The sequence below is a fragment of the Ixodes scapularis genome, unplaced genomic scaffold (genome assembly GCF_016920785.2).
Source record: "Ixodes scapularis isolate PalLabHiFi unplaced genomic scaffold, ASM1692078v2 PGA_scaffold8__174_contigs__length_109621045, whole genome shotgun sequence".
In the NCBI taxonomy this organism is placed as follows: Eukaryota; Metazoa; Arthropoda; class Arachnida; order Ixodida; family Ixodidae; genus Ixodes; species Ixodes scapularis.
In genome coordinates, this window is record NW_024609883.1 from 54289507 (window position 1) to 54316134 (window position 26628).

Genomic DNA, 26628 nt, shown 5'->3' on the forward strand with positions numbered 1-26628 from the left:
TGTGTGTGAGTGTTGAACCCGATCTATTCGAGTCACCTCCCGCTACTGCTGGGTGAGTTACGAAGTTCTGAGCGTCTGATGTTACTTCTTCGAAAGCGCGGAGCGAGTGCGGCTGGCGGCAAGCTGCACTGGCGCTGCGCTTTCCGGATCTTCGCATGTTTACTCAGGCTAGGTTAGCTATTTTGTTTTTCCTTTTAAGCCAGCGCTCTTCATTGGGTTTTGTTTATTTTTGGTGATTATACGTTAGATCACATCGCCTACTGAAATAGGTGTGGATGTACGCCGTAGGACGCGGCTAGCTGAAATGCCCGATCGGAGCTTTAGCGTGCTTTTTACTCGCGCAATGGAAACGTCACTTCTGTACAGAAGTTAGTTTCGACGACATCGGATTACGCGATATTTTTTACTTTTGAATGCTCACATCTTTTTGCTACTTTAACTGAGTTGTCTCCCTGTATCGTAGCTGTCCCCCCAAAAGATTTTTTTTTTTTTATGATGTCGAATAAGAAAATGTGCATAAACGCGAACTGATTTTGATGTGGGTTCCGCAGGGTCGCACGACCGCTTCATTATCCGTCAAGATGTGGGTACTGCCGTCTTGCTTTTGTTTGTTTGTATCATAGCATGCTGAGGATCAGGTTTATGTTGTTAATATCCTGTGGCCGAGTTTCAATGAGTGCTCTCAAGTTATTCCCCATTTTGAAAAGCGACCAAGCCATAAATCTTGAGAGTCCATACACAGGGATACCTACCAGAGACGCCGCTGTTGTCTGCCGCTCCACCTTTTCCATTTCGGTGGCCCCTTCTCATGGCGATCTGCAAGGCTCTTTCAGTATATAGGAGGCTACGGTTCTACTCGATTGCCTGACATACGATCAGGTACCTGTAAACACGGTGCGCAAGTCCGTCTGCTCCTTGAGCAGGGGTTGCGGTGACGTCAGAACGCCGAGCTCTGATTGGCTCCGATTGGAAGGATAGTGGGTAAGCCTCAATGCTATCTGCCTCGAGGTCTACCCACTATCCTTCCAATCGGAGCCAATCAGTGCTCGGCGTTCTGACGTCACCGCAACCCTTGCTCAAGGAGCAGACGGACTTGCGCTCCGCATAGCAACCTATAGCGCCATCAGAGGCGCCCACGGTTCGGGCGACGCAGAAGGACTGTTTTTGAACGACACCCGTTTTGCGCAAACGTTTCCACAAGCCCTATGTTCACCATGAAAACCACAATAGAATAATCACTTTCCACCGCAGGCAATGTGCATACAACGTTCCACCGATTCCGACGATTCTGCTCACAGGAAAGCGCATCGAGCGCCACCACGCGGGTGCGACACGAAAAGGCGCCAGGCGTTCTAGGAAGCTTGTTGACTTACTTTTATCTAGTAGTAACATTGGTTTTCTCGGAAAGGAACGCTCGTCCCATGACGTGTGGAAAATTTTAGGAGGAAATGCGTTGCATTCAGACTGAGCCAGCGTTGCTGCCGAACGTACGTTCTTATACTTTCAAGTTTGGTTTCTTCGATCGCCAAATTGCCATTCTTCTCGTTGGGAAAGCGTAAAGAGGCTGGTGTTTATTCCCAAAACTCATTTTGCCTTAATGTCTCCTAATTAAACAGTAGGTGGAAAGAGCCACCACCCGATTAAAATGGTTCAGTTCATGTATTCGTCCATCTGTTTAATCATTTCCCTCCACTGAGCGTAGTTTGCGTACCGGCCGCTTGGTGCCGTCTTTGTGCGCAAAAAATGTATGGCCAATTGCTAGACAATTGTGTTACATACGTAAAACGTCCTTGCGTCACAAACGTTTATGTCAACGTTTAGCAGCACGTCTATCCTGTTGAGTCGGACGCCTACGTTCACGGCGCTCTTGAAAAGATAATTTAACGCGTGGCATGTGTACATTTGAAACGATAACCTGGTGATCGTCCACAAACTTTTAACCCACCCATCCTCTCCCACCTCGCCTCCTTGAATAACTCTCCCCCCACCCCTGGTCATATGACTTCCCCGTTAACCAATCAGCAATAATAATTCTCCGGGGATTATTTTCGTTACTCTTGTACGGCTCGTTTGCACCTGCTATATCATTATAACCAATCAGTGTCGAGCACGTAACCCCTCCTCTCCCACCCGTCGATCAATCAGTGTTGGGCTTAGCGACCACATTTTATCCAGGTTTCACTTTTAGGTTTCGTAAGATCACGAGTACCCAGCCGAAGAACGTTTCACGTTTAAAGGTACATCGAGCGAACGCCCGATTGCAAGCAGAGAGGGAAGGTGGTGTCACTGCATGGTTTCTGCCGATTCTTATGCCAAGCGTATAGATCAGCGCATCTGAGAAGGCTAGGTCAGAGCCGTTTATACTGAGAGAGCTTGGCCAATGGGCGGAGCTTGTCGCCCGCTAGAAACAGCGGATGTCGCGATAACAGAAATTGGCGTTACTTCTTTGTCTTGTTTTTCCTAAGAAATCGCATAGAGTTCCTATCAGTCAGAGCCACAAAATGGCGGACGGAAGTAGTCATCCCCCGGTTGTCAGACTACGCTGCTGTTGTTGCCAGGCTGTCAAAATCTCCTTAGAAGGCCAAACTCTTTCAGTACACTCTAAGAAAAAAAGGTGTCGTCTTACACCCTTTTATCCCATATAATGCACCCCAAACGGCGACGTACAGAGCACTATAGTCGAACAGAGGGCCCCACATTTTACGAGGGGCTTGAGAACGGTGCGATATAACTTATCAGATAGCTAAACTACGTATCGAAGATCACAGAAAGAGAACACTGAGGTTTTGCAGTAAAGCCAAGAAAACCCTGATTATTATTATTATTATTTTTTTTTGTAGTCAGCAACACGTACACTAGCCATTATAATAAGTTGCACCACACGGCTATCAAGCCTCTCGTGAACGTTAGTATCGTCAGGTCGACGTCAGTGCGCTGTACGTTGAACTGAAGTTTTGTGGTGTCTCATATGGGACAAAGGGTGTAAGGTTACACCCTTTTTTCTTAGAGTGTATAAAGGGCTCTGGGTTAGGTGGTCGGGTGTGTTAGCGCAACGCAACGCGGAGCACGAGAAGCGGAAGGTCGCGCTGCAGAACCCAAAGATCCTGGGTTTCCTTCCTGGGCCTTAGCCGTTTCGATCTGACGAACATCGCACAACCGGCGCCGTGTATCACCACCGCGTAATGAAAGCTAAAGAGTTCAGGTTAACAGTGATACTGCACCGGCAGAACTTCTCATCTACAGCCGCGACACAAGACACCCGTTGCGGATGACTTACTTTCGGCTGTCTGAACGTACAGACCACATTAATTCTAAGCGCTTCGGCGAATTGCATGTGTTCGTAGTACATTTTTACTGCGTTCTTGTTTACACCAGTGAATTCAACGCGGAAGCCCCGGAGGCGAGCAACAGCGCAGTTACAGCTTTCCCATAAAAAAAAGTAGGCCGAATGGTAGAGGGAGAGGGCGCGCGTAATTTTTACTCCTCTCCGCTGTTCCCTCTCTTCAACCATTATCGCTCCTGCACGCGGTGGTCGTCTGCACAAATACAGCAGCGTCAAAGCTGCCCTAGCTTTGACAGTGCTGTATTTGAGCCGAGCGCAATCGAATGTCTCGAAATATTACGCCGTACGTCGGCCTAGGAACATTTCCTTCGTATAAACTTGAGTCATAATAAGGTGGCCATTAGATAACAATTTACTGGCAACGTCGCAATTACGTGGCCATTAGAAAAAATTTTACTGACAATTTTACATTACTCAGAGCGCACTCATGAAACAGCCGGGACAAACATCTGGCTTATAATCGTCACGACTGCCAAGGTGGAGAATTTTAACCAAAAGCAAAAGCATATAGAGTACTTGGTATGAAGTCAAGGTACCAAATTAAAGAAGGCACGTGACAGTGACATTAAAGATACCTTGCAACGTTTATTTATTGGCTTTTGCTAGATATCTGTTCAAAATTATTGCCCCAAGTTCATAATAGACAGCACGTCTGTGTTTTCGCATCGTACGCTGCAGGAAGTGTCGGACGAACAGTCACGCGCTTTCCTGCTGGCTCGTGACGTCGTGTTCATCGCAAACACAAACATGGGCCGATGATGCACTTGATGTGCTCTGGACATTTTCAGAGTTCGGTGATTTCAGTCAGCTTACTGATTGACTGCCAATAAACATGAACTCCAATTTCTGCGTGCACTGTCTGAGAGGAGGGGGGGGGGGGTATTGTAGAATTTACAAAATTTACAAAAAGTTGTCAGATTTAGCTATTTTAGTGCAACAGTCTGACCAGCTAGACTGCAGGTGTGGCCAGGTTGACTCAGCCTAAGAGCCGCAAACAAAACCACAAAACTTCCAAGAGCCGGGGGAGGGGGGGGGGGGGGGGGCAACTTGTCCAAAGCAATAAATGAAACTCGAACTACTTTTATTGAATCCGATTCAAAAGCAGTCCGAATGTTCGTAAGGTATACCAGTAGCACAAGACTACCAAACCGCTACCTGCCTTTCGATTTAAAGCTCGTTTCATTTTTCTTGTTTGGGGAAGTGCTTATATGACCGATGACCGGGAGGGAGGCGGGGAAGGGGGGGGGGGGGGGGAGGGAGCCGCGAGCTGCTCTTTCACACGCGAAGAACCGCATGCAGCTCGCGAGCCGCAGCTGCCACCCCTGAGCTAGAGTTTAACACGAACAAACACAATTTATTACATTTAGATTAAAAAAAAAATTAGCATTAGCTCTGTATTTTTAGATTAAAAAATAGAGTATCATGCGACGCAAAAAATTCTTACGGGTTTGGTTTGACGCATTTTTAGATTGGACGAGTCACGTAGCCAACATTGGATCTAATTTACGCATATCGCGCTTAATTGGACTACTGAACAAACTCAAACGTGTATTACTAACTGGCTCTGATCGCAACTGTACTGCATAATTAATTTTCTAATTTCGGTCCTTTGCATCTGGCGAGCAGAAAACCTCGAAGGAATTATGACGTAACTTGCCCAGAGTTGCATCATGATATCCACGAACCAAGTGATGGGAATCATGCAGCCGAACGCTCCTTCATATCGGGCTTCTCCGCACTCGCCACGCTCCCATGCTACAGGCTGCGCGGCTAGAGTGCCTTCATGTGCGCTTCGCATAGAGTGATGCCAACTGCCTGTTTCCCTTTCCCACACACTCTTCCACCGCCATTTTGTTTCTCTCATTGTTTCCTCGTGCGCCGGAAAGTGGCCTTTGTGTCCATCGGTAATCCCATCCGAGGGGGAAAATGCTAATCCTCCCTCCGTGGGTTCCACAACGCTGCTCCGAACTTCTGAGATAAGGTGCTTGCTTCCGGGAGGGTTATAAGCCCCACGGATTATCGCCGAGGAACAAAATGGCTGCTGGTTTGTCGGCGAGTGGTATTACAAAGGGTGGCATCACCCTAGCAAAGCGCACATGAAGGCTCCCTATGCGCGGCTATTGGCGACTCTAGGGAGCCTTCATGTACGCTTTGCTAGGGTGATGCCACCCTTTGTAATACCACTCGTCGACAAACCAGCAGCGATTTTGGTTCTCGGCGATAATCCATGGAGCTTATAAGTTATAACCCTTCCGGAAACAAGCAACTTATCTCACAAGTTCGGAGCGGCGTTGTGGAACCCACGGAGGGAGGATCATTTTCCCCCTCGGATGGGAGGACCGATGGACACAAAGGCCACTTTCCGGCGCACGGGGAAACAATGAGAGGAACAAAATGGCGGTTGAAGAGGGTGTGGGAAAGGGAAACAGGCAGTTGGCATCATTCTATGCGAAGCGCACATGAAGGCACCCTAGGCGACTCCGGCGAGATCAACGCCGCGTAGCGGCCTCGCCCAGAAGTTGAAAAGAGGAGGTCGTTTCGACTCCGTCTGCTAGCGCTGCTTGGTTCTCGTAAACAGCATAGAAACAAACTTAGTTTCCAGTAATTACTTTGATGCTTGCGCCGTGTCATTCCTACGCACTGACTAGAAGGTTTCTACCGGCGAAAGATCGTTTTGCTTTCATATGTAACGCCGATTTTACGCTGCAGTGCAAGCAATTTATAGTGGTTCGCGTGCTGAACGACAAAAATGACCACCTTTCGTCCGCCATTTTGCCTGACCAGCGCGCCCCCTATCGTTCGCTGGAGTCGCGAATACTCTCATTCCCTCGCCTTCTAACTGCTCCATTGCTCATAGTCAGTCGAAACAAATGATCCAGACGACGCGAGCAACGCCGTAGACTTCATCGGTTCGAAACACGGGTTTGAAATCGAGGAAGTTGAAAACCAAAGCAGCTCAACCTATAGGCAGCAGAGACACGTTGAAAAGATGTCAAAAGAACGTCGGTAGCGTCAGTGACCACATGTCGAACTGGGAACGTCGAAAGTTTGGACGTTACGTTCCTTCGACGCAAAAAGGAATGCTTAATGTCCGAAAACAAAAATCGATTGAACGTCGACACAATGTTCACTCAACGACCACGAAACGTCGAGTGTACGTCTTCATAGGATCGAGGAGCGTCTGACATGGACGAGATGTCTATCGATGATGTCATGCCAACGTTTGAAAGACGTAGAAGTTCCGTGTCACGTCATTAAAAAAAGGAAAATGCCGTAGGACGTCAAACTGACTGACGTAATATGAGTACGCCTGGTTGAATATGAAACGTACACCCAAAGTCTAGAAAATGTCTGAAACATACGTTACGTTTGCCGAAAACGTTACATCAACATACAAGGAACGCACACCCTAAAAGGGCCGTAGAAGGCCAGACCGACGTTTCACCCAAAACGTATACAGTAGATGTCTCGTTAATATGGACTCCGTTAATATGAATACCCCGCTGTATGGATACCTTTTTCCGGGACAAACTGGGTAAGTGCAGACATTATTGTGTCGTTGATATGAACAGCTCACATTATGGACGATTTTGTGGGAGAACGGAGGCGTCCATATTAATCGCTATATTTCATCCAGTACGTCGACTGAGGACAGTATACCAACGTGTTGCTAATATTTCCGCCACGTCCTATAAATCAAATGTGTGAAACAGGAAATCGACGTTTTAGTTTCCCAGCGTGATCCACGCGCAACTTAAATACAGCATCCTGGAAACATCATAATTTTTTTTATGGACGTAGCGAACCTATTTTCACGACATAAATTACACCCATTTCGTCCGGAAAAAAGATACATTTTTTTTAAGGCAGCATAGAGGAGATACACGAGCAAAATGAGAAGCGCAGAAGGAGCTGCAGGAACACCAAATGTTTTCGTCTCCTAACCTATTCAGAGGTGCGTGGATAAACCTAATTATTTCGTTGTCCTTGGCAGGCCGGGCGTGCCGATCCAACCCTGGGCCGATCAGACAGCGTCAAACGCGCACCATCATGGCGTCCACCATGTTTCTGTACATTTTCTGCCATCGCTGAACCAATCATAAGCAGACAAGGCGCTGCGTGAGCGCTCGGCTGGGCCTCGTGTCCAATCAGCGCGTCGAGGGAAGTTCTGCATCGGGTTCGGGTCCAATCGCTGAGTCGACGCCCTCCGAGTGCGATGTCGTCCCATGGCGCAAGAGCAGGTCGTCCACAGCCATACTCCATTTCACTTTGAGCCCGACCGCATCCGCGATCCGATCAAGACAACCGAGCAGTGGCAAAAGGGGATCGTCACTGTACTCATCGGAGAGTACGGAGTTTTAGGGAACCGTTTCTGGGCAGATCCGATACGGTTCGTTGGGCCCTCCGGCAGAAACTGCGCATATGGGAGTCTTCTCCGGTAGCTCATGCGCAGTTGATACCGGACGGCCCATAGTATCGCATCGGGTGCGCAAAAACGGTTCCCTAAAACTCTCTTTGGTACACGTTTGTAGCGAAAGCGCCGCGATTCTGCGCGATTTCTTTATGCGTGATTGGTTTAGACGGGAATAGCGAACCCATATATATATATATATATATATATATATATATATATATATATATATATAAAGAACGGTCGGACTTAATGTGAAACGGAGAACACATATAGGCTTTGATTCTTTTAGGTGGTGTAAAGTTTAACTCGCGTCTTTGGATTGACACGTATATACAAACAACCGAAATTTCGTTTTATCTCAAGTGAAAAGTGACAAAACTACTAAAGCATTATCAGAAAAAATAGTAATTGAGTAAAAGTAATTTGATGGCTCCTGGTAGGTAGTATGTGTTACAGAAAGGGAAGATCTGATTACCGGATCGCCGAGAAGTTTACGTCGATCTTGCCGGCTTGGTAAGTTGCACTGAGCAGTGGCGCGTAATCACGTTCGTGTGCTCGCGACGGTTTGGGCGGAATAAAACCCAGGCTGCGTCGCTGGTAGTGCCGACGAATCGGTCAACAGCTGCCGTGCTTTAACAGCTGGCGTGGCTGACAACATTAGAGAAACACGGGAATATGGAAACGCGTGCGTCAGGATCTAGCCAGGTCCCCCGGGCTAGAACACTGACGAAGAGCGCGTTGCCGTATTCTTGTGTTTCTTGTGGGGCTTTAGCCACGCCCCGAAATCCAGCCTACTCTATTATAAGATACACGTACATTTTGGCCTCCTTCGGGCCCCACCCCCGAACCCGATATCAGAAACAACCCCCCCCCCCCCCCCTCAAAAAAAAAAAAAAATATATATATATATATATACATATACTTATATATATATATATATTACTTTTGGTTTAGTCACTGGCGTGAATTAATCTCGACCAAAACAATTACAGGCATGCGGCTCGTGCGGTTTTGAGGTGGCCTTTTTCCCGTGAAAGTCAATTGAGTGTTGAAATATCACGCACGCGAGGCATCACCATGGAGTTACCTTCTGCGGTAAATTTTTGAGCTGGATGCATATAGGTTCAGCACAGGAAGTGTTGGTACGGTATCGCGTAACTAGCTACCGAGGCATGTCCTACTTCAACCTGTGTCGGCGTTTGTACCACCGTCTCGCCGTCACCTCGGAATAAATGGAACATACTCGACAAAAATTAGGTGTACGTATGGCGAGGGTAATCCATACCGTGTTTATTTGAGCCGAACGTCAAAGAAAGCAGCAAATAGAATCGACGAGTGTGTCACATGCGACGAGAGCGTCCGCTACCGCAGCACAACACTTCGAAAATGACATCGGGAAGACGACAAGACAAGACTCACCTTCAGACCGTACAATCTAGGCCGAGGTTCAAGTTATCCATACTGAAAGGGTCGCTCCAACTAACAAGGCAGTCGGTCGTGGGCAGCCAGTGACGAGCGCCTCTTGCTCGTTGAGCTTGGCTACGGCCGTTGAAATCAGTCGGATTGGTGTCGCATGCCTCCGGAGTTCGTCAACCCAGCGGTCTTCACCCAGCATTGTAGTTTCGAGTACGCATTTCTTTCCTTCCCTTCTTGAAGCCAGGAAGCGCTCGAAGAACATGTCGAAGTATGCCCGTTGTTTTCCACGTAGTCTACTACTGGCACACATCCTCAAGAAGCACACTTTGAAAAGAGAGAAGGGAAAACTTTCAGTTTCGCACCGCCCATGTCCGGGCAGTGGGGACTGGAGGACGAGATCCCTCAGGACTGTCTCGGGGGGTGGGGGCAGGCACCGGTGGAATTAGCGGGAGCCTGGTGGGATGTCGTGAATGCCTGAGACCCGCACGTGGAAGAATTGCAGCACAAGGCGAGGCCAAAGGGTAGGGCAGAGATCGGCGGGGGGAGCGGACCAGGTCTCCCAGGTGACAGTTTGAAGAGTGCGGAACTATCGGCTTGTTCAGAAATTACTCTCTTTAGAAGGCTAGAAAGGCACATTATTACGTGCTTTTTTTCGTGTTGACACTAATGCCATTTTCCGAAAACCAATTCATAATTCTAATTGAAACAAACTGCAGTAATTCTACCGCCTAACTGTAATGTAAATGACTCGATAATAGGGCGGTATCATTTGCGCATTGAAAGATCTTACAGTATATCACTACCTGGGAAAGGTCATTAACATAGCTATTGAAAAAAAAGAAAAAAGGCGAGAGCACAGAACCGTGGAGGTACGTCAGATTTTAAAGATAATTTAGCACTGCGCTGTCCAGATATCGAAGCCTGCTGCGTTCGGTTTGACAGTAGGTTTTTAAGCAGGGAGTAAAATGGATTCCTGGCACCTAAGCTGAAGAGTTCACTCAAAAACTTTATGTTGCACAGAGTCAAAAGTTTTGGAAACATCCAAAAAAAGAGCACACGTAACAAGATCAATTTCATATGCAGTGTTTAGCTGTTCGAAAAAAAAAAATTGTGTAAATACCTTTTCCAAAAAAAAAAAAAAAAAAATTATTTTCTCTTATTTTCCCATGACGGAAGGAGACCGAGAAAAAAAAGATACACAGACGCCCCAGCTTGACGAGTCCTCGTCCCCCCTTCCTTACAAATTTACAAATGGCAACAGAGACTTATACAGAAAAACACAAAAAAAAACAGAAATAAAAAAAAATTATCACGAATTGGGAAAACAAACGAGGAAGTTTTGCACGTCACTTTGCTACCTGTTTAAAACGTCTAGAAAAATAGCACCGCGCTATCGAAAACATTAAGAGTATTGTGCCACATTGAACTATTTAACATTCACTTGAGAACGCACTCAACACGTGTAACTCATGTACATAAAATATAACATATCTAAGGCTAAAATATTTCCCAGTTCCCAATCCAAATACGACCGCCACATTAAAAAAAAATAATCAACTAAAAACACTCGGATATATTTTATTGATGACAGCAGAGGTAGCGGCTATTTCGAGTATTCATATAATCTGGCACGCAGGGAAGGTTAAAGGATAACACTTGTTCACCCTGCGTTGTTTTGTTAATAGAAACATTACAGATTTCTGTGCTACGGGTGGGGTATAACAGTAATTTAATTGCAAGGGACACTAATTTCACAAGGTTGCAATCTTTGTTCTCTAAAGTTTTATACTTAATTTTCATTAACGATATTTATATAAGGCCGTTACGTGCTTGATAAAAAGATGGCCACTATGGTGATCATATGGAACGCTCCAGATTATTCGTATTATATTTTTGTAACATGTCGTCTTTTTAAATTTCAGCTTGTCGCATTTTTTAAAACTAGTTGACAATAGTTTATAACGGAAAATAAGGTATTATAAATCACTAATTTCACTTTTTTTGCGTGTAAAATATGACGATGACGATAAATCAAGCCAATGACCCTTGACAATTTTATTAAAATAGAATGTACACGATCCACCCAGGTCATTCGTTCTGTCACTGTAACACAAACTGTTTCAAAAGCAGGCAGATGGATATTTTTTTAACAGAATGTTAGGGCGCAAACGAGCTGGCGATGAATAAACATGACGAACTATAACCCTGAAACAAGGGAGAAAGACGACGATGAAGGAGAGGAAGAACAGGAGTTCTTCCCATCCTTCATCGTCTTTCTCCATAGTCTCAGGGTTACGCGCCGTTCACATACTTGCAACAGAGTAGGACCGAGAAAGACAAGACCTGTTTTTAAGCCTCTTGTGACGGCGGAGGACTGAATGCGCTGCTGAGAAGCAGGTCCTCCGCCGTCGCAAGAGGGTTAAAAACCGGTCTTGTCGCTCTCGGTACTACTCGGTTGCAAGTGTGTGAACGGCGCTTTATAGTTCCTCGTGGCCACTGCACACGTCCTTGCTGTCGCCCATTCCATATCGGAATGAGCGGAAACAAGGACGTGTGCCTCAGCTGCTCCGTGCCCTCCTTCGGAAGGCAGTAATATTTGCATTGTTCTGGACCTTGGGCTGCGCGGTTTCTATGAAAAATGCATAAATGGGACAATCCTCGTTGTTGAGGCGCACAGACACAGATTCTGGGATTCGTTGTTGAAGCGAGACAGCAGTCAAAAATCGCTCATTAGCCTCTGTTGATGTGAGTACAGCTATAACACTCCGCAAGCCACGAAAGTCACCGTATATTGATCTTTCGACATTGATTAACTACGTAAAGCATGCAGGCGCGGGTTGGGCAATATGTCCAGTTCGGGGCATTCACAGTTGGTGTCCGCCGATGCTCTCCCGCGGGTTGGTGTGGAGACAGTCAAGTCAGTCTGGAGGCTGGCAGTCTGCGTGAACTTTTAGCTCTATCGCCGGAGGCTCTCACCCTGTCTTAAATTGTACACTCTCAGAAATAGGGTGTGTAAAGGGGTACACCCCTTGTGGCATATGTTACACCCAAGACAACAATTCGACGTTCAGTCCCCTGACGTGAACCGACGGTACCAACTTTCACGAGTGGCTTGGTAGTCGAGCGATACAACTTATTAAAATAGGTAATGTATACGCATTAAAGGCTACAGTAAGACAACCAAGTTTTTTTTCTGGCCCTACTGCAAAACCCTACTGTTTTTTTGTAGTTTTTGATACGACCATTAACTATTTAGTAGGTTCCATCCAACAGCTATCAAGCCGTTCATAAAAGTTGGTATCGCCAGCTCATCGTCAGTAGACTGAAAGTCAAATTGCAGTTTTGGGGTGTTACATGGGGGACAAGGGGTGTACCCCTATGCACCCCCTTCAGCGCTTATCACTCGAGGCTCGCCTCAATCTCTATCAACGCCGTCCTTCTCTCGTGATCTGAACTGCTTCCTCCACATCCCGCACGTCACATAGACGTGGTGGGAGATGACTACAACTTTTTCATGGCCGACGGCAAATGTACGCAAGTGTCAAAATTGTACAAGGCGGAATGGTGCATGCTCAAGATGTCGCCGTTCATGCTCAAGATAACGCCAAATCCTGCCCCCTTCTACGAGACAATGAAATTCAAATTACGCCGTCAGTCGATATCTGTGACGCTTACGGCTGTGTCAACAAGTTGGTCGCGGCTTTGTGTGAAAAGATTGACGTTCCTGCGAAAGAGGCTACGTGCGTGAAGGCAGATAACGCGTCCTTGCTGGTACATCTCGCCAGGAACACGGAGCTGCTGCGTGGCTTGACTGCTGAAAATGTAAATCAGGCACAATTATCTTCGAGGGTTTCCCAACAAAACCGTGTCCCTCCAAGCTTCTCTAATGTCCGCAAAGATGTGATCGCACCATGAGCGCTGCTCCGCAGGACACTCATGGTGCGCCTGGGAGCTTAAACGGACATAATGGCGGGCCAGAACAGCCCTACCCGTCCGAAATTGCCTCAGCCAATCACCAATCATCGCGCCAAACGTTCGCGGATATTACAGCAACAGAAGCTGATGGCTTCAGACTGGTCAAGCCTTCATCGGGATCGTGCAAGAAGTGTAAGCTGGCTTCGGTTCCAAGACCGCAAAGGCGCAAAACACTCTTTTTTTCGCGCCTTCACCCAACCACCACGTGCAGTGATCTTGAAATTGTGCTTGCTCTCATTGTACAACATAATATAAATTGACGGCGAAGCATGAAAGTTACTCGTCGTTTCACATTTCTGTGAACAAAGATGATTTTCAAAAAAAATAAAAAAAAAAGAATATTGACAACGTTTGGTCGATGGGCTCGTTTTTCAGACAATTCTTTGGTCTATTGTTGGCTAATGGAAATAATTATACTGCAGTGCTCGCATAAAAAAAAATTCATCTATGAAGTGTTTTTTTATTTTATCAAAACGTTCGTGGACTTCGTACGGAGGCCAATACATGTTTGAGCAATGTTGCTGTAAGTGATAATGAAGTCATTTCAAAGATCGAAACATGGTTAGACTGCTCCTTATCATCTGATTTCTGATGTCGGTGAACATCTGATGTCGGTGAACTTTGGAGGTGGTGCACTTATAGCCGTTACAAGAAATCTGTACGCTATACGACGTTTTGACCTCGAATGCAGCGGTGAATCAGTGGGTGGAAATAGCTTGTCAGGATTATTCCAGCTTGCTCGTTGGCGCATCTTAATTACTACCCACGGAGCCTCGATGTGAGTGACTTTTCGGAGCATATGCCTGCTTCTTGATAAACTAGACGTAGACAAATACCGTATTTTTATTCTTGGACATTTTAATGTCCCCGAGATAAACTGGAGTTTAGGGCATCCTTCCTCATTTTCGGGTTGTGGCACATCTAAGGCAAATACACTACTCTATTTTGGGAACTGTCTAGGATTGAAGCAGTTAAATAGTTTTCAGAATACGGCGGGAAGTGCACTGAATCTCGCTCTAGTTAACTTTAATGTTGATAACCGCGTTCCGGTTGCTAACCCTCTTGTTCCTCCTAATGAGTGGTGCGTCTCATTCTTCGTTTCTCTCGAGGCTTCATGCAAGAACGCAAAGGTTAAAAGCTATGACTCGTTCGCTTTTAATCGGGGTGATTATCTTGGTCTTTTTTTATTCTTGATTTGCGTTAATTGGGCACCAGTATATGAAGCCACCGGTAGATTGCGCTGTGCAATTACTAACTAACGCCATTACAGAAGCGTTCGAACTGTTTGTTCCAAAAGAAGTCGTCATTCATCCCCTATCCCTATTGGTTCTCACACGAGCTTAGGTGTGGCTATCATAGGAAATGTAAGGGTATGTAAACAGAGTTCTGGTATACCAAGTTTTCAAAATCCCGGCCGTTAGCTAAGTTGTTAACTGAACGGGATAAGAAATATTTATCGTAAGTCACTTGAGCGCCGCTTAAATTCCGTCCCCAAATGTCTCTGGCGGTATGTCAAACATCACGTAACAACGTCAACTTCTGCGATAAGCCTATGTGATGCATCCGGTAAAGTGCTGAATAAACTTTAATGCGTGTCTAATGCGGTCGCTCATTATTTTGAATCTATCTACGTACTCGCAAAATCAAGCCACGCCACGCACGTCGGATGACAGCACCATGTTTTCATGATAACCTTTCGGTAGCATCTTTTCAATACACTAAAGTTTAAACTGCTATCAGGAGACTAAAGCCGAAGCTATCAGTGGCATTTGATAGCGTTCCAAACTTTATTTTTAAAGGTTGCTCCTCAGTTCATACGCCATTATTAACACACATTTTTAATTTGTTCCTCCCAAACTTTATTTTTCCTAAGCTTTGGAAACATTCTGTCATTGCGCCTGTTCCCAAAGGTGGCAAGGATGATGATGTAAAAATTACAGGCCGGTACCCTTGCTCTGTGCGTTTGTGAAAGTTTTTCAAAATGGTCTTATTTGAGCATTTGACACATTTTTTAAACGTAAAATTAGCATTTCACAACATGGTTTCTTCGCTGGCAGGTCTGTTTAAACCAATTTGGTATCTTTTTTTTAAAATTGTGTTTCGTGTTTCGCCAATTGTCAATCAACGTGGGCAGGTTGACACTGTATTCTTGGATTTATCGAAGGCATTTGAATTATTTAATTTTTCAATTTTTGTTATACATGCTGAAAACAGCTCAAACAATGAATACGAAGTGAAGAAACATACACGACAGGACAAAGCTGTCGTGTATGTTTGAGCTGTTTTCATCATGTGTAACCTTTGCCAACTCGTCCAATTCGCTACCTTAGTACAATTCTTGTTCATAAATTAGGATTATATAGAGTAAATAAACAGCTTTGCACACGTTTAGATAACTATATTACAGATAGAAAGAACTTTGTTCGAATATTGGGACATCGTCCTAGAACTTATGTATCATATTCGGGTGTGTCGCAGGGGTCCATATTTGGACCAGTTTTATTCAATGTATTTATTAATTATCTCGGCTCTTCTGTCCGCCCTTCAAATATTTTGCAATATGTGGATGATATCAAATTGTATAGACAAGTGTCATCAAAGTATCACTGTGAAATGATAAATAATTATGTCAATGCTGTGCATGAATGGTGCGACCGCAATTGGTTAAAAACTGCATGAATCCCATGAAAACTGTAGTTGTGTCTTATTCTAAGACATCTTAAATTGTTATGATTTGTTACTTTCTTGACAACCTACCCCTGCGAAGGGTTGAGAGCACGAGATCTAGGTGTACGTATTGACTGAACTTCTTTCAATTATCATGTTTCTAACATTACGAATGCTGACTATCGAACACGTGTCATTTCCAGGATGACGCGTGAATTCTCTTCGTTAACTTGCATATTAATTTTATATTATTCTTTAATACGTAGAAAACTTGAGTTTAGTTAATTTTGGAATTGTATTGGTTGGGGAAACCGAGCAAAAATAAAAAAAAGCGCGAAAACGTTTTTTTTTTATTGTTTATAATCGATACATTAGTTGCAGAGCTTATTATGATTATGAGAGACTTTTACGACGATGCAGTTGTTCTACACTATTCTCAAAAAGACTTAAACGTGATTTTAATTTTTTTGACATAAATGTTTTCAAAGTTTCTTTGATTGCTCAACCTTCACTTCAGCTGTTAGTATATATGCTCCGGGAGTGATTTTGACGGTTACTCCCACCTTCTCAATTGGAAAAATCAACCTTATCAGTCTCATGAACCGCATTCAACATTTCTGTGACACCATCAACAGACCCAACAACGACATTTTTAACTCAATTGTTCAGACGTTCAGGTCTTCTGTAAATAATACTGAATATTTAAGTATTTATTGTTTTTCCTTAAGAAGATATTTTTGCAGTTGAACCTGCGTTAAAACCTTGCAAGCTCTTTTTTTTGGAAAGGGGGGGGGGGGGGCTGTTTGGAATGCGGGTATTGTTTTTTTGAGTTGTTATTTTTTCTGTACTAGCACTTGCTGACTGTGCATTATTACTCGGGCAAACCACCGTTCATAAGCAAAAAAAAAAACGAATGAATGAATGAATGAATGAATGAATGACTATTTTTGTTGAATCTAAAACCACATCACTGGTTATGTAACATTCTTATTCTTTGGACAGAATAGAACATCCTTAGTTTTCTCTACAATGATTTTAGGGCATTAGAGCGACTCAAACTATCAAGAGTTTGCCGAGTTTAATAGCCCTATTTACTAATTCATGGCAGCAGTTTCCTGCAAACAAATAAACTGGTATCATCGGCGTAGACAACAAATTTAACATTTTTATTTATGTTGTACAAATTAAATGTACAAATGTACAAATTAAACAAAAAGGGTCCAGAATGCTTTCTTAAGGAGCAGCCAGTGGCGTACCAACTTGTTTTGAGTAGTGAAGCAAACCAGACCCCGCGATACAGCCTACTACAATAGATATCAGTGGTCACGCCATTAGCGTTTGCCGCGTCATTGAACCAGCACCGATCCGCTTCAGACGATTCTGATAGTGCACCCGTTTCCTCAGTTCGCGCTCGCAAGGAGCGTCCTCGTAACGCTGTCGGACGCTATCAGCGCCATCACGTGTCGTATCTGAGAAGCAGCGAAGGATTATCTTGATCTCCGGTAAAAGAAATAGATAGAGCGGTGCAGAGGGACTGTCGGCGCCGGCATGAGAGCATGCGCTTAGTCTCCTATCAGTTTCTACGAGCGCGGATAGATCGCGCTGCAATGCAGTTGGGCCACCGCTCCCGTGTTCCAATTACTTCTGATCGTGACTGTACGCCCATGGGAGCAGCAGATATAATGGGTTGAATATCTGAAGAATAACCATTTGTATTGACCTATTGCTTACGATGTGCAAAGGACGCAATGAGATTGGACGCTAGTCCATGAAATGTGTATATTTCTATTTTAATTAATAAAACGCTGATATAAAACGTTATATTCTTTATTGAAGTCAATAAAAATGCCAAGGGTAATTTATTTGTCTTCGAAACTTCTCACAATGTATTCTTTTTAGAAGAATGGATAGTTGGGCGAGTTGGTGGGAATTCATCGTAGGAAACAGCGCAAAAGAACAGACGAGGACGAAGAAAAAACACACGGGACGAGGGCTGACTATCATATTTTTATAGGAAAACATATGACAGCGACCATTCATCTTTGGCAGTACGCCCCCGTCTGCGTATCACGAGACAATTGATAGCAGCGTGATATCACGTGTTAAACGCGATAAAAACCGATATGATGCTACTCCAAATCCAAAAACGCCACCTCACTATCCAGCAGTGCCAAAGACAGTTGGCTGACACAGGAGGCTCCCTCCTTTTTTATTTGGTATGCCTCTACTATTTCTCTAGAAACTTGGTCCCTGTGCTTGAAAAAAACTTCGGTGTCATTTAATCTTGGCTCACACTTACAGTCGCGGCAATGCATCGCAAAATGAGAGTATGCCCACCCCTTCAATGAACGCTGTGCTCTCTTAAACGGATGTTCAAACAGCGTCTCATTTGACCAGTATATACCCGTCCGCATGAGAAAGGTATCTTAAACACTGCTCCGATGGTGCATGATATGTACTGTGTGCCATGTTTTATGGTGCAACCCTGACTATTCGTTTTTTTTTTTCGGCTTACTAACACGCCTTTCTATGGTGGGCCAAATCTGACTCAGCTTTTATTTGGCCGAAAAAAAACGACATTCACTCCGTATCTTGCCGCGATCCCCTTTGACCCGTGTAAAACGTGTAAAATGCGGTGAACATAAGGGATGGAAGTCACCTTTTTGTTATTCACTTGCCGCTCAGCGCAGCTTGTTGCTGCATTCCCTATTGAAAATTCTTATTTGTATGAGAAATTTCTGTCTCCAATTAACACAAATGAATCATACAACATATACAAGAACAAATAATAACCATACAAGAAGCATATAAGAACTATATAAGATACATAAGAACATACAAGCACCATATATAAGAAACAGTGAGAAGTTTCTTATACGCTTCTTATATGGTTCTTATATGTCTTATATAGTTCTTACATAGTTCTCATATGGTTCTTATATGGTTCTTATATGTTCTTATATATCTTGTATGGTTCATATCTGTTTATTGGACACGAGAAACTTGTCATACAAATGAATGTTTTCACTAGGTTGGCCCTGATACTGTTTACTCTTTCGAAGGCTGTGGTAATCACCGGATCTGGAAAACCTGCTTCTCGGAGCCTAGCTATTTGGTCTAAAACTCTCTCCTTCATTTTGTGCTCGCATGATTTTGATAGCGCATTCCGAACACATAATACAGCAATACCGTTTTCCATGAGCTTTGAATGGGCGGACTGAAAATCGCGCAAGGGCTTAGCGATCCTGGGATGGTGAGATCAACGAACATGTTCTTGCTTAACATCGATACTGAAATCCAAAAACCTAATCTAATAAGGTTTTGTTTTTTTTTCGGGGGGGGGGGGGGTTGAACGTAAATGTTTGTCCTACTCCTTGTTCAGTGAAGGTCTTTAGCACGTTCTGGAGTGTCTGACTAAAATTGGGGTTTTCTACGAATACAAGATAATCATCCACGTATCTGAAAATCTTTCCAGTAAAGGCGCGTTCACACTCTTGCAACCGAGTACGACCGAGAAAGACTTCTTGGGACCGGATGCACTGAGCGGAGCTGGTCCTAAGAGATCGCAAGAGGCTTAAAAACCGGTTTGGTCTCTCTCGGTCGCACTCGGTTGCAAGAGTGTGAACGGGCCTTTAGTCTCTCTAAGTTGTAAGTACTCGATCGACTTTTCCAAGAAAAATACTTCTCAGTTCAGGCGTCACCATCGACCCAATTGACGCTCCAAATGTTTGAATCCAAACTTTGTCTTGCTATTCAATACAAGTGGTCTTTAAATAATAGGATAGAACCTCAAGAAAACCTTCGACTGTTACACAGCATTGAGATCTGAAGGCTATCCCCTCATTCAGGTCCAAAAAAAATTCCTGTACGCTCCTCATGAGGTCGTCGTGAGGCATAGAATATAGTACAGGTCTTCAACGTCTATGCTGAAAGCACTGCACCCTTTTGGGTTGTTTTCCTTCAGAAACTCAATGGCGGCCAAGGAACTCGGGATGCCGAAAGGGTCACCTATTACCAGCGAGTCTAGGTTCCTTTGTAACTACCCAGACAAAGCATGGAGCCAGGTGCCTCTTTTCGATAGAATTGTTATGTTAACGGAGTAAACCTTTTCAATCATGAATTCACCCGGTTTTTGGAACATTTTTGCATAGAATAGTACGAAACTGAATATCAGGTTTGCGTGTTTTAGCCGCAAAAAATACTTCCAACACAAGGTTCTTCTGTTTCTTGACGCCTGCGGCCACTTTTTGGAGGTCAAGTCTATTGAGGAGTTCCACGCTTGTGCCTTTACCTTTGAAGGTTTTTGGAGACTCTATCGAAAGTCTTTCTGCACCGCCATTCACGATTGCATTTCTGAGAGTATGCCTTCTGGCAGAATGACAAAGAACATGTCCTTATCTGTCACCAATGCACGCAGCTCATCGGAAGCCAGATATTCTATCACAAGTCCCAGCGCTCGGCCTCTCGTAGGCCTACCTTCAGGCCTTGCCAGAAAGTTCACGCACTCCGCATCTCTGTTTTCTTTCCTTCGGTACCTGGCGTGACACAGACCTGGATATCCCCAGTTTGTCACTGCCTCATAGTGAGGTGGCGTTTTTAGATTTGGGCTGGCATCATATCGGTGTTTATTGCGTTTAACAGCTGCCATCACGCTGATATGAATTGTCTCGTGATACGCAGACGGCGGCGTACTACCAAAGATAAATGATCGTTTTTATATGTTTTCCTATTAAAATATTTTAGTTTATAGACCTTTCCATCGCTTATCGCCCAGGCGAAAAATGTCGAGTCACTGGACTGTTACGCAGGCGCGGCGTACTATTTTTTCGCAAGAGGCGCTATTGCGCGTGCTCAAAAGGCGTTTAACAGTCCAGTAAGAAAAGATGGCAGCTCGCAGAAGGCGTTTGTTGGAAAGGTCTATAGTCAGCGCTCGTCCCGTGTATTTCTCCTTCATCCTCGTCTGTTTTTCGCGGGTGTAGGAAAAAATTACCCCGGAAAAAATGTTCCCGGAAAAAAAGTCCGCGGACAAAATTTCGCCGAAAAAAAAAGGCCCCAAATGTGGAGTAGGGAAAAATGTCCCCAAAGGATTTTCTATCTCTGGGTTTCCCCGATCCTCATGGCCCTCGGGCGGTCCGGTCATATATATCCTTGAGAAAAAAGGCACCCTGTGACAACTAGGAAAAAACGGCCCAAACAAATAAAGAAATATACGATTCCCCGAGGTACACACCGGGTCACTGTTAGCCCGAACACGCCATCAGCGCATTTTCACAATTTACTTAGAGTATTAGTGGGAACGAAATTTTACCGTCTGCATTATATCCCCAAACGAGCACTTTCAGTACCTATGATAACTTCAATGACAACCTTTTGTTTCTACAAAAAAAAAAAAAAAAAAAAAAAACGCGATTGCTTGTTTGTGCTAACAGTGTCGCACTTTTTACCTAGTTGCAAATGGTACACAAGTACTATCGAATTTCCCCAAGCCCAATAATTTCGTTTTGGCTAGAATTGTTATAATTGTTTATTTCACATTAGGAAAAAAAAACAACACAAAGAGCAATAATTTGGTTGTGGCGAACCATAATTAGGCTTCCAAAATACCCCACAACCGATTACTTCGGTTGCTTTGTGTGACTTCCAGTCTCCCTTTCTACCTCTAGGTGGGTCAGGCCATTTGTGACCGGATAATGACAGAACCGTCCGAAGGCCAGGAGAATCGGGGAAAACCCAGCGACAGAGAATCCTTTGGGGACATTGTTTCCTACTTTCCACCTGGGGCCTTTTTTTATGGGGACATTTTTTCCGGGGAAATTTCTTCCGGAACCCGTTTTTTGCGCTGTTTCCTACGACGTATTATTTTTGTTCCAAAAAAGTGAAAGCCGTTTACCACTCCCTGTAACGCCGAATTAGAGCGCAGCTCTTGAGGAGGAGGAGGGAGGGGTACTGAGGTTCACGTGTTATCGGGGGGAGGGGTGGTCACGTGACCTTGCAGGGGTCACATGACCCCCTCGCCAAGCTCACGTGGGGGTCACGTGACCTGGGGGTGTCATGTGACCACGGGGGTCACGTGACCTTGGGGGGTCACCTGACCTGACGAGAAATTTTTCCGCTAGATTTAGCGGGGAAATTTTTCCGCTAGATTTAGTGGGGAAAGTTTTTCGCTAGACAGCAGGGAAATGTTTCCGCTAGATTTAGCGGGGAAATTTTTCCGCTAGATTTAGCAGGGAAATTTTTCCGCTATATTTAGCAGGGAAATTATTCCGCTAGATTTAGCGGGGAAATTTTTCCGCTAGATAGCGGGGAAATTATTCCGCTAGATTTAGCGGGGAAATTTTTTGGCTAGATTTAGCGGGGAAATTATTCCGTTAGATTTAGCGGGGAAATTTTCCCGCTAGATTTAGCGGTGAAATTATTCCGCTAGATTTAGCGGGAAAATTTTTCCGCTAGATTTAGCGGGGAAATATCCCCGCTAAATGTAGCGGGGAAATTTTTCCGCTAGATTTAGCGGGGAAATTTTTCCGCTAGATTTAGCGGGGAAATTTTTTCGCTAGATTTAGCGGGGAAAATATTCCGCTAGATTTAGCGGGCAAATTTTTCCCCTAGATTTAGCGGGGAAATTTTTCCGGTAGATTTAGCGGGAAAATCTTTCCGCTAGATTTAGCGGGGAAATTTTTCCGCTAGATTTAACAGGAAAAATTCTCCGCTAAATCTAGCGGAAAAATTTCCCCGCTACATTTTTTTGCTAAATTTAGCGTGGAAATTTTTCCGCTAGATTTAGCGGGGAAATTTACCCATAATGCACCGCGCGGTTACGCCGACGGCGACGGCGACGGCGACGCCGACGCCGCTCAAGCCGGAAATGGGCGCAGCTGCGCTCTAAAAGCAAGCTCCGCGAACTGGCCTTTACGAAAGCCAAATTATTACGGTGTGATGAGAGCGTACTTATGTGAAACCTTTATCAATCGTGAAAGCAAATGCTTTTCGAAACCTTTTGAAAACACCGAAAAAATCTATAGATAAAGCCCGAAGTCCCAAGTGGTTCTTTCCCCCTATTTTATAAAAGCCAGTAACTTTAGCAAGCTCTGTTTATTTTGGAAAGAATGAGCTGAGTTGGGCTACTTGGCACACATAACATAAAACACACAGCGCTTGTGTGTTCTATGTTCATGATGAAAAACAGCAAAACACAAGGACGCAGAGGAGTGCTTGTGTCTCTCCCCTGTTGTCCTGTCCTCTGTGTGCTGGTTTTCATTATTTGAAAATACCCCGTGCTGCAAACATGATTAAGAACGTACGTTAAACAGAGGAAGATAACATCCAAGACATATTTTAGCGGCTTTATCCGCATATGATCTGCGTCAGAGCTTGTGCTGTTTTTGAATGACGAAAAAAATTTCCGTCAGTTTCGTATCTACGGCTGTCTAGCGAAAGATCGAATTCACGTTCTTATCTTCAATATATACATAAAGTATGCGTTTTTGGCTATAAAAAACAAAAAATCTACGCTAATAATGCAGATTTATTTTCTATTTGATTTGTTGCTCTTCTATTTAAAACATCGTAAAGCGTTATCCAAGTGACGTCTGCTTACTTGGCTAACGACATTATGTAGTCAGTAAAGCACATTGCTCTAGCACTCTTAAGTTTCTATGCCAGTTTCGATATGATTTCAATGTCTTGAAATTTTAAAGCGCCCTCGTTTTGACAACTATTTTACACACATAAGTTTTTTTTTTTTTTTTTAATTTATCATGATATGAAGCTTTGGTGTAACTCATGATTTACGAATTCTACTCGACACCCTAACAGATTTATATGAAAAAAAAAACATTTTTTATATCATGATGTTTAAAACCCGAGACTGTGGTGAGGGAAGAATATGAATCTTTGAAGTCGAAGAAAAATGACACAGGGAAGACGTATCTAAGCCAAAAAGAATAGAAGACTCTCCAAGTAAAAAACGTTACCTAGAATACAAACTTGTCCTCAGGTTGTAATGCTTTTACCTGCATTTTGAACAAAAAGTGTGATTAGAGGACGAAAAAAAAAAAAGGAAACATTTCGGAAGATGAATGGGGAATGCGTGTAAAATATATATTTTTTTTTTATTTTTGCGATTTGAATGAAGAGTTTTAATGCTTATCGTGTTTCAAAGGTCAGTCGCAGCATAAGGATAGGTCTCGGAGGAAAGTTGGTGATGATAGTATCAGAAATGACTGTGGACATGTTTAAGATGTTATTCGGTACCTGATTCATATGTGTCTAAGAGTCGAACCCGATTCGGTGCTTTGTAAACGAAGTGTATATCCGGCAGATGAGTTGTTGGTGTCTATTGGGGGTATATAAGGAGCGAAAGAAAGTAAACGATTCTTCCGCGTTTTCGACGTCTTCTCCTGCGCCTATTCTCTTCGACTTCAAAATTTCCTAATTTTCCCTCACCAGAGCATCGGATTTTAAACCTCATGATTAACTATCACCATCTCGCCTGCACACTCGCCGTCTTTTCTTTCTTTATATACCTCCCCGCATTTATTTGTGGTGTTCAATCCGGGAACGACCATTTAAATTCTTCTAAACAAATTTTAAACCACTGCTCCTTGTGTACTCCGTTTGATGCATCGAAGAATTTTGAATATAAAGGTCACTGACATCGTATTTTTTTCCCGAGCGGAACAAGTGCATCAACACTCTACAAAAATGGTGTGCTGGACTAAAGCTGTGTTCACACTTGCGAAAAGCTCTGACAGCGCCAGTGAGGGTTCACAAACACATAAACTGTAGTGAACCTTCATTGGAGCTGTCACAAAAAGAGATACCCTTCCTGCGGGAAAAAATGAGTCACGTAGTGAACGGGTAGATTACTGACACGTTTCACGGTTAGCGAGTGTGGTCCTTTGTTTATGTGCAATCTTTTAAGACATTGCGCACGTTTTTTTCTGTCATTGTTTATTTTATTAAAACTCTTCAGTTGCGAGTACAGCATTGTCCTGCCGTGTATGCACTTCTTCGTGGTCCGTGTTTTCAGAGCTGTTTTCCCCATCATGTTTACCACCAACCAACTGGCCCAGTTTCCCACCTTATTACAATAACGTGAATATACTTCGAAATATGGAAAATAACTTCATCCACACGCCTATTTCGCTAATCTGCGTAGCTGGCAAACTCATGGAATAAATACTTTCATCCCAGATTATGACTCATCGATCCAGTAACAACCTTATCTTTTCGAACCAGCATGGCTTCTAATGCGAGCATTCTTGTGAAACCCAGCTCTTTGAATTAATTCATGACCTCCATGTTTCTGTTCATTCCTCACGTCCCGTTGACGTTGCGTTTATTGATTTCGCGAAACCTTTTGACCGAGTACCTTACAACAGATTGTTATATAAATTGGGTACTATTAATGCGAACAAATTAGTTACTAAATGGATAGCGAGCTTTTTATCAAATCGGTCTCAATCTGTCGTGAATAATAAACACGTCTCCTCTCTCACACCGGTAAAGTCTGGCGTCCCACAAGGTTCAGTTCTTGCTCCGGCATTGTTCCGTCCTTATATAAATGGCCTTCCCGCTGACATTCAGTCCACCATACGCCTTTTCGCGGATGATTGCGTCATTTATCGCCCCATATCCACTCCTCTAGATCTGTGCATGCTCCAGCGCTACCTTGAAATAATCAGCCAATGGTGTATCACTTGGTTGATGCAAATCAACATTACAAAAACAAAGTCTCTAACTTTCGCCACCAAATTAAATGTTGATCGCCACGCGTGCAATTGGAGAGAACTAGATTGAAAATGTCACATCAATCAAAATCTCGAAGCCCACCTTTCAGCTAACCTATCATGGAACCCTCACACTGAGCATATCACTGGCAAAGCGTCGAGAGCTATAAGATTTCTTAAACGTTCATTGTACCAGGCTAATAAAGCAACTAAACTTTTTGCGTATATATATATATACCTCTCTAGTAAGATCACAGATGGAGTACGCGTCCATTATTTGGCACCCTCATCAGATGTATCTACCAATAACATCGAGGCACTTCAAAATAAAACTAACAGGTTCATAGCTAAGGATTACTACCGATATTCAAGTGTGACTAACATAAAGCATTCCCTCAATCTTTCGCCACTTCATTGTTGCAGATATATTTCCCGCATGGTCCTTCTTCCACAACCTTTACCATGGTTAATCTGCTTTCAGAGATTCATACATCCAGGCTCCTCATCATGTCTCATCCCGCGTTGATCACCCCTTCAAAGTACGCCACATTTTTGCTCGCACCAACCGCTGTATTCTCAATGAACATGGGCTACGTTCGCGAGGTGGGCGCAAGTTTTCTCGTGAAAATCGTCGCTTCAGCTTGAAACTTTTCGCAACTTAAGTTATCTTAATGCTCTTGATGTTATCTTAATGTTAAGTGGTAACATTGACTCGATTTTTTTCATCTACAATGCTTAGTTTAAGTCTCATTTCCGCCACCGGGTGTGGCTGGAAATTGCCGCAAAGTTAGTTCTATCGGTTTTTCTTAATCGCCATCTTCTGCGCGATAGGCCTATGCATCCTTGATGTTGCCTTAGCCCGTGTGTAACGCTTTTGTGTCACATTCAAGCGTCAGACGTTTTCATAAAATCCAGCCCATAAACACATTCTGTGTTACAAGAAGATTATGTGTTATTTTCAAGTTCCTCAAAATGCATAAATTGTTACATATGTGAAGCGAGGTTTCGCAAAAAGGGAAACATTCCTCCTCTTACAACTTTCCCCGTCGAGTGCCCACTTAGTTATTAACAACAATTATAAATAT